This window comes from Coregonus clupeaformis, chromosome 21 (assembly GCF_020615455.1).
Source record: "Coregonus clupeaformis isolate EN_2021a chromosome 21, ASM2061545v1, whole genome shotgun sequence".
Lineage (NCBI taxonomy): Eukaryota > Metazoa > Chordata > Actinopteri > Salmoniformes > Salmonidae > Coregonus > Coregonus clupeaformis.
In genome coordinates, this window is record NC_059212.1 from 31,507,071 (window position 1) to 31,519,888 (window position 12,818).

Below are 12,818 nucleotides of genomic sequence, written 5' to 3' on the forward strand. Positions count from 1 at the left end.
CCACCAGGGCTCAGTTCTAGGCCCTCTCCTATTCTCTCTATACACCAAGTCACTTGGCTCTGTCATATCCTCATATGGTCTCTCCTATCATTGCTACGCAGATGAAACACAATTAATTTTCTCCTTTCCCCCTTCTGATAACCAGGTGGCGAATCGCATCTCTGCATGTCTGGCAGAAATATCAGTGTGGATGTCGGATCACCACCTCAAGCTGAACCTTGGCAAGACGGAGCTGCTCTTCTTCTCTGGGAAGGACTGTCCGCTCCATGATCTCGCCATCACGGTTGACAACCATTGTGTCCTCCAGAGTGCAAAGAGCCTTGGCGTGACCCAGTACAACACCCTGTCGTTCTCTGCTAACATCAAAGCAGTGACCCGATCCTGCAGGTTCATGCTCTACAACATTCGCAGAGTACGACCCTACCTTACACAGAAAGCGGCACAGGTCCTAATCCAGGCACTTGTCATCTCCCGTCTGGATTACTGCAACTCGCTGATGGCTGGGCTCCCTGCCTGTGCCATTAAACCCTACAACTTATCCAGAACGACGCAGCCCGTCTGGTGTTCGACCTTCCCAAGTTCTCTCATGTCACCCCGCTCCTCCGCACACTCCACTGGCTTCCAGTTGAGGCTCGCATCTACTACAAGACCATGGTGCTTGCCTACGGAGCTGTGAGGGGAACGGCACCTCCTTACCTTCAGGCTCTGATCAGACCCTACACCCAAACGAGGGCACTACGTTCATCCACCTCTGGCCTGCTAGCTCCCCTACCTCTACAGTAGTTCCCGCTCAGCCCAGTCAAAGCTTTTTGCTGCTCTGGCACCCCAATGGTGGAACAAGCTCCCCCACGACGCCAGGACAGCGGAGTCACTGACCACCTTCCGGAGACACTTGAAACCCTACCTCTTTAAGGAATACCTGGAATAGTATAAAGCAATCCTTATACCCCCCCCCCCCTCCACCCCCACCCCCATAAAAAAAGAAGAAAAAAAGTGGTTGTCCCACTTGCTATCATAAATTGAATGCACCAATTTGTAAGTCGCTCTGGATAAGAGCGTCTGCTAAATGATGTAAATGTAAATACTCTATATTGTAATACATTTGCCAGAATATGTTACATCTTCATCCCATAATATTGAAGGCAGTGTGATGTTACAACTCCTTATCTTTAGACAAGGAGCCAGTAGCCACCCAAACTGGGCCTATCTGAAATAGGAAAAATATCAATTAAATCACCAGGTAGCCATATTGTTCTGGCAAAGATGAGTCAGTAGTAGATTGCTAAACTCTATTTTATATGGATGATAAAAGTAGGCCTACTATGTTTTTGCCAGGCAAAACTGGAGAAAATTAAACAAGTTATTTCTGGTCACTAATCTGGATATGTGCACCCGCCTTTGCACGCCAATGCTGATGACTGGTCATTAGTCAACAATCAAGACGTGCAACTGTTTGGTTCTGAAGCATAGATGACAATTTAACTAGCAGTTGCTACTCTTAGGATACATCCCAAATGGCACCCTATTCCCTATTTAGTGCACTACTTTTGACCAGTTCAAAAGTAGTGCACTAACTAGGGATTAGGGTGCCATTTGGGACAAAGCCTTAAATCAGCCGTTGGAGGTAGTGTGGAAGGGTTTATTTTGTTCAGGAATGCACTAAAACTGTTAACATGACATAAGGTGAAATTAAGAGCTTCATTCTTGTTAATGAGTCTTAATCTCAGCGAGGGACTCAGCATGCCCAGTGAAATTAGAATGTTTTGACAACAATATTGAATGAAAGCACAAACCCCACCATCAGAAATAGCCTTCGGCCCTATTGTGCAACACATGTACAATGTTAAACTAGGGATAGAGCGAAATAATCAAAAAGTACCAAAGTAATGTGTTTATTATCAATTGAATCACTAAGCATTTAAACTTTGAAAGTTTCATCAAGTGCAGTCGCAAAAACCATCAAGCGCTATGATGAAACTGGTGTCGTGTATTGGGATTATGCCTTTGTTAAATGTTTTTCTTGAAGAAATGGAATGTTGTTTATGTTAGGACAAATGTGGCGTTTGTGGGGTGACGCCCCAGGGGAGACTGGTGATTGGCCAGAAGAGGGAGCCACCCATCTTTTTGCATTGTTTATAAGTAGGGGCTAAACGAAGAAGAGGTTAGAGCGGCCATTTCAATCTGAGGCGTCGCTCTCCGGATGTCATGACATCTGTCACTTATGCTGAAGCTTGTGATCTGAATAAACCTTATGATCAAAGTTCAGTATGAGCGGACTCCTTTGTTCATCAGCAATAATTGCCACCATTCACCCGATACGACACTGGCTCTCATGAGGACCACCACAGGAAAGGAAGACCCAGAGTTACCTCTGCTGCAGAGGATAAGTTCATTAGAGTTACCAGCCTAAAAAATTGCAGCCCAGATGCTTCACAGAGTTCAATTAACAGACACATCTCAACATCAACTGTTCAGAGGGGACTGTGTGAATAATAATAATAATAATAATAATAATAATAATAAGCCATTTAGCAGACGCTTTTATCCAAAGCGACTTACAGTCATGTGCACATTCATTTTTACGTATGGGTGGTCCCGGGGATCGAACCCACTACCCTGGCGTTACAAGCGCCATGCTCTACCAATTGAGCTACCTTCATGGTCGAATTGCTGCAAAGAAACCACTACTAAAGGACACCAACAAGAAGAAGAGACTTGCTTGGGCCAAGAAACACGAGCAATGGACATTAGACCGGTGGAAATGTGTCCTTTGTTCTGGAGTCCAAATTTGAGATTTCTGGTTCCAACCGCCGTGTCTTTGTGAGACGCGGTGTGGGTGAACGGATGATCTCTGCATGCGTATTTCCCACCGTAAAGCATGGAGGAGGAGACGTTATGGTGTGGGGGTGCTTTGCTGATGACACTGTCTGTGATTTATTTAGAATTCAAGGCACACTTAACCAGCATGGCTACCACAGCATTCTGCAGTGATACGCCATCCCATCTGGTTTGGGCTTAGTGGGACTATCATTTGTTTTTCAACAGGACAATGACCCAACACTCTTCCAGGCTGTGTAAGGGCTTTTTTACCAAGAAGGAGAGTGATGGAGTGCTGCATCAGATGACCTGGCCTCCACAATCCCCCGACCTCAAACCAATTGAGATGGTTTGGGATAAGTCGGACGGCAGAGTGAAGGAAAAGCAGCCAACAAGTGCTCAGTATATGTGGGAACTCCTTCAAGACTGTTGGAAAAGCATTCCAGGTGAAGCTGGTTGAGAGAATGCCAAGAGTGTAAAAAGCTGTCATCAAGGCAAATGGTGGCTATTTGAAGAATCTCAATTATAACATATATTTTGATTTGTTTAACACTTTTTTCATTACTACATGATTCCATATGTGTTATTTCATAGTTTTGATATCTTCACTATTATTCTACAATGTAGAAAATAGTGAAAATAAACAAAAACCCTGGAATGAGTAGGTGTGTCCAAACTTTTTACTGGTACTCTATATTGTAATACATTTGCCAGAATATGTTACATCTTCATCCCATAATATTGAAGGCAGTGTGATGTTACAACTCCTTATCTTTAGACAAGGAGCCAGTAGCCACCCAAACTGGGCCTATCTGAAATAGGAAAAATATCAATTAAATCACCAGGTAGCCATATTGTTCTGGCAAAGATGAGTCAGTAGTAGATTGCTAAACTCTATTTTATATGGATGATAAAAGTAGGCCTACTATGTTTTTGCCAGGCAAAACTGGAGAAAATTAAACAAGTTATTTCTGGTCACTAATCTGGATATGTGCACCCGCCTTTGCACGCCAATGCTGATGACTGGTCATTAGTCAACAATCAAGACGCGCAACTGTTTGGTTCTGAAGCATAGATGACAATTTAACTAGCAGTTGCTACTCTTAGGATACATCCCAAATGGCACCCTATTCCCTATTTAGTGCACTACTTTTGACCAGTTCAAAAGAAGTGCACTAACTAGGGATTAGGGTGCCATTTGGGACAAAGCCTTAAATCAGCCGTTGGAGGTAGTGTGGAAGGGTTTATTTTGTTCAGGAATGCACTAAAACTGTTAACATGACATAAGGTGAAATTAAGAGCTTCATTCTTGTTAATGAGTCTTAATCTCAGCGAGGGACTCAGCATGCCCAGTGAAATTAGAATGTTTTGTGGGAGGTCTGGGAGCGCCATGGAAGTCATTCCATCAGTGGAGGCTGCTGAGGAGAGGACGGCTCATAATAATGGCTGGAATAGAGTCAATGGAATGGTATCAAACACATCAAACATGTGCTTTCCATACAGTTGATACCATTCCATTGACTCCATTCCAGCCATTAGTATGAGCTGTCATTCCCTCAGCAGCCTCCACTGCATTCCATTCAACCAAAATGACTCACAAACATTAGCTCCATTTGTCTTTGGCTTTTTAGACACTACCTTCTTAGGATTGTTTTGAAAAATCCTATTGCATTTATGATAGAAGTTTTAAAACTCTTGACCCATAATCATGAGCTGATAGCATAGGGAGATGTATTCATTCAGTTAACATAATAGCCAGGGCTGCAGTTAGGTTTGTTGTTTGAGTTTGACTGTTTTAACTCTCCTATAAAATCAACCACATACTTAAAAAGGTCAGCCCACTTTACTGATGTTTAAAGTAATCCATTGGATTTAGGTACTACTTCATAGCAGCTCATTTGAACAGTGTGAATGAGTTGCAGATGGTATGATTCCCCCCATGCATTCTCCTACTGGCAGCAGCCCTGGTCTGACATTATTAAACTCCTTTAGTGGGTGAAGAGAGCCGATAACAGGCCCACTAAGCATAACCTCCATTACCCTGAAGAGTAACATGGCATAAAGGCATGTATTCCACAGAGGGACTTTCATTAACTGTCAATATGTAAGTATGGTTTCAATGTACTTGTGGGGGTAGAAGAGTACACTACAAAAGGCTGCTGTGTTCCATTTTGTTGTTTGTTCTAACGCCAGTTTTCTACATTGATGAGTCCCAGTCAGTCGCGGTTTGAATTTCATGAGGATATTCCCAAGTTCCCTTTTTGTTATTCACAGCCTTTGTCAAAGGAATGTTCATATCAGTGGCAGAATCTCACTTCATTTCCTCTATGGGTTTTTTTTAACCTCAATTTACACATTCTCCTCTTACATGTACTGTATTGGATTTAACCCATGTGAAATAGATTTTATCGTTGTTATTGCTGTTTTCCCCTAGCTGCTGTTCAGGTGGTTGGAATCAGCAGATAGGTTTGGTTGCTGTGTAAATACTGGGCATAATTTATGTAACACCTTTGCATGCTCGCCCCAGGTCCTGTGTTTTTTTCTCCCCAGAAAGATAAATAGGCAAATCTCTTGATAGCAATACATTTTTTGTTAGGACAACCATATGTGAAAAGCTGCAAGGATCATTACGAATAATTCAGAAACTTAATGTCAGTCTTTGCAATTTGTCATGCAAATTATCCAGTAACTACCTGGATGTAGCCTTGTAAACAGACATTTTATGAATGACAGTTTTGTGCCTCTAGTAGAGTTTCAACGATACAAACTGCACGCTGAATATTGATATATGGTAATCTCTTGAAGTTTCAAGCATGTTCTGGGAATATAACAATAAATCTGGGCACTGTAATTCTAAAAGGATGTAACTTTGACTGACACTAGATGGGGAAATACAGTGCCTTGCAAAAGTATTCATCCCCCTTGGCGTTTTTTCTATTTTGTTGCATTACAACCTGTAATTTAAATTGATTTTTATTTGGATTTCATGTAGTGAATAGTTATGCATGCTCAAGTTCTCAGTTTTTTTGTCTTATTTCTTGTCTGTTTGACAATAAAAAACAAATTGCATCTTCAAAGTGGTAGGCATGTTGTGTAATATCAAATGATACAAAAATCAATTTAAATTCCAGGTTGTAAGGCAACAAAATAGGAAAAATGCCAAGGGGGGTGAATACTTTCGCAAGCCACTGTAAATCTCTGTTACACACTTTCAGATTAGACTGATCCTCCTCAGCTGGATCATCTTGTCATTACAATGTTGATATTCTGTTTAGATGCCTCAATAGCTACGTATGCAAACATGTATTTTAAATGTACATTTTAGTCATTTAGCAGACGCTCTTATCCAGAGCGACTTACAGTTAGTGAGTGCATACATTTTTTTTTTTCATACTGGTCCCCCGTGGGAAACGAACCCACAACCCTGGCATTGCAAACGCCATGCTCTACCAACTGAGCTACACGGGACTACACAAATCACAAAGTAAACCTGACAACCCATTAGCTGTTGTACTTAGGATGCTAGAACACAGCTGTTCCTTTGAACTACATGCCATACATTTCTCAAAAATAGGGCACTATATAGGGAATAGGGTGCCATTTGGGAAGCAGAAGGAGTGGTGGTCTGAGGAGATGCATGCAAATGTTGGTTGACAGAATGATCCAAACAGTCCCATAAACATTTAACATAAAGCATTGCCGGAAGGGGACAAAATCTGTATAATAGTAAAGCTACATTTAAAGAAAGGAAACTCTACCAACCATAGAAATATAATTATTATAATTCTATGTTACCAACCATAATAGAACATGTGTGTGTCATAAACCAATACTTCCATCCTGTTGTAAACACAAAGCAAATGCATGACTTTCCATGTGTGACATACATATGCTATCTATTTGGCCAATTATCAAAATGACAGCTTGAGTTGGGTTGCTTTACTGGGGGAGCCTTTTGTTGGACATTCAGCTTGGCTGAATCCATAGGGCACTTGGAATTACCATGAGGATATACAATGATAGTACAAAACATTAAGATACCTGCTCTTTCCATGAAATAGACTGAACAGGTGAATCTAGGTGAAAGCTATGATCCCTTATTGATGTCACTTGTTAAATCCACTTCAATAAGTGTAGATGAAGGGGAGGAGACATGTTAAAGAAGGATTTTTAAGCCTTGAGACAATTGAGACATGGATGTGTGCCATTCAGAGGGTGAATGGGCAAGACAAAATATTTAAGTGCCTTTGAACAGGGTACGGTAGTAGGTGCCAGGTGCACCGGTTTGAGTGTGTCAAGAACTGCAACGCTGCTGGGTTTTTCACGCTCAACAGTTTCCCGTGTGTATCAAGAATGGTCCACCACCAAAAGACATCTAGACAACTTGACACAACTATGGGAAGCATTGAAGTCCTATTTGTAAGTCGCTCTGGATAAGAGCGTCTGCTAAATGACGTAAATGTAAATGTAAATGTAAGTCAACATGGGCCAGCATCCCTGTGGAAAACGTTCGACACCTTGTAGAGTCCATGCACCGACGAATTGAGGCTGTTCTGAGGGCTTTCCTAATGTTTTGTACACTCAGTGTTCATGAGCCCCTTCAGTTAATAAGAACAATGCAGAATCTCCTTACCTGTATCCTACAGTGGCTTGCGAAAGTATTCACCCCCCTTGGCATTTTTCCTATTTTGTTGGCTTACAACCTGGAATTAAAATGGATTCTTTGGGGGGTTTGAATCATTTGATTTACACAACATGCCTACCACTTTGAAGATGCGAAATATTTTTTGGTGTGAAACAAACAAGACACAAGGCACAAAAAAAGAAAGAAAACTTGAGCGTGCATAACTATTCACACTGTCCTGCTGGAAGGTGAACCTCCGTCCCAGTCTCAAATATCTGGAAGACTGAAACAGGTTTCCCTCAAGAATTTCCCTGTATTTAGCGCCATCCATCATTCCTTCAATTCTGACCAGTTTCCTAGTCCCTGACGATGAAAAACATCCCCACAGCATGATGCTGCCACCACCATGCTTCACTGTGGGGATGGTGTTCTCAGGGTGATGAGAGGTGTTGGGTTTGCGCCAGACATAGCGTTTTCCTTGATGGCCAAAAAGCCATAAAGGAGTCTCCCACATGCCTTTTGGCGAACACCAAATGTGTTTGCTTATTTTTTTCTTTAATCAATGGCTTTTTTCTGGCCACTCTTCCGTAAAGCCCAGCTCTGTGGAGTGTACGGCTTAAAGTGGTCCTATGGACATATATTCCAATCTCCGCTGTGGAGCTTTGCAGCTCCTTCAGGGTTATCTTTGGACTCTTTGTTGGCTCTCTGATTAATGCCCTCCTTTCCTGGTCCGTGAGTTTTGGTGGGCGGTCCGCTCTTGGCAGGTTTGTTGTGGTGCCATATTCTTTCCATTTTTTAATAATGGATTTAATGGTGCTCCGTGGGATGTTTAAAGTTTCAGATATTTTTTTATAACCCAACCCTGATCTGTACTTCTCCACAACTTTGTCCCTGACCTGTTTGGAGAGCTCCTGGGTCTTCATGGTGCCGCTTGCTTGGTGGTGCCCCTTGCTTAGTTGTGTTGCAGACTCTGGGGCCTTTCAGAACAGGTGTATATATACTGAGATCATGTGACAGATCATGTGACACTCAGATTGCACACAGGTGGACTTTATTTAACTAATTATGTGACTTCTGAAGGTAATTGGTTGCACCAGATCTTATTTAGGGGCTTCATAGCAAAGGGGGTGAATACATATGCACGCACCACTTTTCCGTTATTTATTTTGTATAATTTTTTGAAACAAGTTATCTTTTTCATTTCACCAATTTAGACTATTTTGTGTATGTCAATTACATGAAATCCAAATAAAAATCAATTTAAATTACAGGTTGTAATGCAACAAAATAGGAAAAACGCCAAGGGGGATGAATACTTTTGCAAGGCACTGTATGGAGGATGCCAAAGATAATGAATGTCTTCATGTTCCCATCTGCCTCTCCCATTGTCCACGTCCTCTCCACTCATCACTGGAATACACAAGCCACATGCGATAACATGATTAAAAGTTTATATTTTTACTTGGCAAGATCACAACTTCCTTTAAAAATGTTGATAGATATTTATCAGCAACAGTGGTTTTGGTCTGTAGGCCTATATTGATAAATGTCACTTTTCTTTTCCCCTCAACCCTTGACAGGTGAAATCTCATTTAGATTTATGGACAAAATGTAATGTACTGCCAGAATTTGTTAGAAAAGACAAAGCAAATGTTTAGCTAATGAGAGGGTGTTTACAGAGGTAATTGATTAAGAAGTTAATGAGCAAAGCACTCGTCTGGTTTGCCCAAGCTTGTCATGGGCGTGTCTGTGAGGACCTGACCCCAGCTGTCTTGGTAGTTAATTTGGGTTGCATTTGAAAGACAGTTTTAGATCCGTGACAGTGCCTAGGGTCTTAGTGGTAATCACACAGCAGTGTGTGTGTAGTGGCCTCTAACCCAGTTTCAAGACTTGAATTTGTTTTGATGTCATAACAGACAGAGCATTAAAGAAATACAAGTCATCTCAAAATAGTACCCTAATATGCCTGATATTTGGATTGAGAGGTTCTTGCTTGAGCTTTAGGGATCTCACTTCCTTTTAGTCTTGGTGGTCCCACCCTAAGTGACTTAACAGACGCTGCTCTGAAACTATTCAGAAACGTAATGTTCCCCTTATCATTTTGTTTGGCATTTAGGATCAAACCAAATAAAAGTAGCTTTGTTCTCATTGTTTTGATGGGATTAACAGTTACAGTCAGTGGGAATACGGAGTAGCCTGGGTTTTATTGTGATGCAGCTCACTAATATGTCTTTATATCCTCTTTAATGGTAACACACAGTTGTGGTATGAGAAGGACAAAACATTATTTGACTGATGGCTGTAGATGTGAGGTGAAGTACCAAACAAATGATTCAACGTGGACAAACATTCAATTGAAAATCTGTCAATGAAACAAAAAAAGTGTATTACCAGTAGCCTCCGTAAAGCATGACTATAACCTAACCCCTCTTAGAAATCCAGCTTAATCTGAACAGAACTAAACCATTTTACTTCACCCAACGAAAGTTCCAGATCCCATATCATGATGTCACCTATCGATCATGATTGACAACAATTGCACTAGATTATGTTTGATAAGATAGTTATCTATAAGAGAGCACCATACACCATATGGCCCATAAGGACAATTAAGCTGAGGGAATGGAGAGGGGAGAGACTCCTGTTTGGAAACCCTGAGTAATGACTGGGGGAGATATCTGAAGTCTCAGGACTCCTGATTGACACTGACTCTCCAGGGCAATGCTGCACATTCCAAAGGTTCTGAAGGTAACGGCCCCCAAGGCAGACAGTGCATGACCTTATGCTTAATACACATGCAGTATAAATGGCTATTGAACACCCTCATTTAAAAACACTTACAGTGCCTTCAGAAAGTATTCATACCCGTTGACTTATTCCACATTTTGTTGTGTTACAGCCTGAATACAACATTGATAAAATAAAATAAAAATCTCACCCATCTACACACAATACCCCATAATGACAAGGTGAAAACATGTTTTTAGACATTTTTGTAAATGTATTGAAAATGAAATACAGAAATATAATATTTACATGTATTCACACCGCTGAGTCAATACATTGTAAAAGCACCTTTGGCAACGATTACAGCGGTGAGTCTTTCTGGGTAAGTCTCTAAGAGCTTTGCACAGCTGGATTGTGCAACATTTGCCCATTATTATTTTTTACATTCTTCAAGCTCTGTCAAATTGGACAACCATTTTCAGGTCTTGCCATAGATTTTCAAATAGATTTAAGTTAAAACTGTAACTCGGCCATTCAGGAACATATACTGTCTTCTTGGTAAGCAACTGCAGTGTAGATTTGGCCTTGTGTTTTATGTTATTGCTCTGCTGAAAGGTGAATTAATCTCCCAGTGTCTGGTGGAAAGCAGACTGAACCAGGTTTTCCTCAAGGATTTAGCATGTGCTTAGTGCCATTCTGTTTCTTTTTTATCCTGAAAAACTCCCCAGTCCTTAACGATTACAAGCATACCCATAACATGATGCAGCCACCACTGTGCTTGTAAATATGGAGAGTGGTACTTTGTATTCAGGACTGTAGTGTCTGAAGGTCTATGATTTTGCTGACATTTGCAAATGGTGTAATAGATGAACTTTACTCTGCTTTGCTGAAACATCTGGAAAGCATTACTACATAGGCTTCTTGGAATAGAGGACATTTGGAGATATGTGGAGGCCAGGGATTGGTCTGTCAAAAACCACCCATCTTATGTTACATAGGATAAATACCATGTTTTGAACAAAGGACGGGGAGAAATAACATATCAGAGATTGGGTCCGGTTATTCTCCAGATATCTGCAGATGTCTGTAAATTGATACTGTGATCTTTGATACAATAAACCTTTATAATCAAAGTACAGCGTCAGCGGAATTCTTATCATCACAGCATAATCAGCATCGTTGTCTCGGACACCACAGGACAAAAAGTGAATTGCTTTGCCACATTTTATGCAGTATTACTTTAGTGCCTTGTTGCAAAGAGGATGCATGTTTTGGAATATTTGTATTCTGTACTTGCTTCCTTCTTTTCACTCTGTCAATTAGGTTAGTATTGTGGAGTAACTACAATGTTGTTGATCCATTCTCAGTTTTCTCCTATTACAGCCATTAAACTCTGTAACTGTTTTAACCTCTACATGATCGGTGTCCCGTATACGGGACGGTTGAGCTAACGTGCGCTAATGTGATTAGCATGACTGTTGTAAGTAACAGCAAACTTTCCAGGACATAGACATATCTTATATGGGCAGAAAGCTTACATTCTTGTTAATCTAACTGCACTGTCCAATTTACAGTAGCTATTACAGAGAAAAAATGCCATGCTATTGTTTGAGGAGAGTGCACAACAACAAAAACGTATCACGGCAACTGAAGGTAAATAATGTACTTACATTCAGTAATCTTGCTCTGATATGTCATCCTAAGGGTCCCAGAGATAAAATGTAGGATAGTTTTGTTTGATAAAATAAATTATTATATTCAAATGTAGGAACTGGGTTCTACAGTTTGAACCCCTGCTGTCTAAGGATCCACACCCACCCCGCCCGGCCATCTAGATGAGTGAAAATTAGTGTATAAGCTAATGATCAATCATGTATGCGTACGGCCCAGTGCGTACGGCCCAGTACATCACTGGGGCCAAGCTTCCTGCCATCCAGGACCTCTATACCAGGCGGTGTCAGAGGAAGGCCCTAAAAATTGTCAAAGACTCCAGCCACCCTAGTCATAGACTGTTCTCTCTGCTACCGCACGGCAAGCGGTACCGGAGCGCCAAGTCTAGGTCCAAGAGGCTTCTAAACAGCTTCTACCCCCAAGCCATAAGACTCCTGAACATCTAATGAAATGGCTGCTGCTACTCTCTGTTTATTATCTATGCATAGTCACTTTAATAACTCTACCTACATGTACAGTGAGGGAAAAAAGTATTTGATCCCCTGCTGATTTTGTACGTTTGCCCACTGACAAAGACATGATCAGTCTATAATTTTAATGGTAGGTTTATTTGAACAGTGAGAGACAGAATAACAACAAAAAAATCCAGAAAAATGCATGTAAAAAATGTTATGAATTGATTTACATTTTAATGAGGGAAATAAGTATTTGACCCCTCTGCAAAACATGACTTAGTACTTGGTGGCAAAACCCTTGTTGGCAATCACAGAGGTCAGACGTTTCTTGTAGTTGGCCACCAGGTTTGCACACATCTCAGGAGGGATTTTGTTCCACTCCTCTTTGCAGATCTTCTCCAAGTCATTCAGGTTTCGAGGCTGACGTTTGGCAGCTCAAACCTTCAGCTCCCTCCACAGATTTTCTATGGGATTAATGTCTTATAGATTAAGGCTACTCCAGGACCTTAATGTGCTTCTTCTTG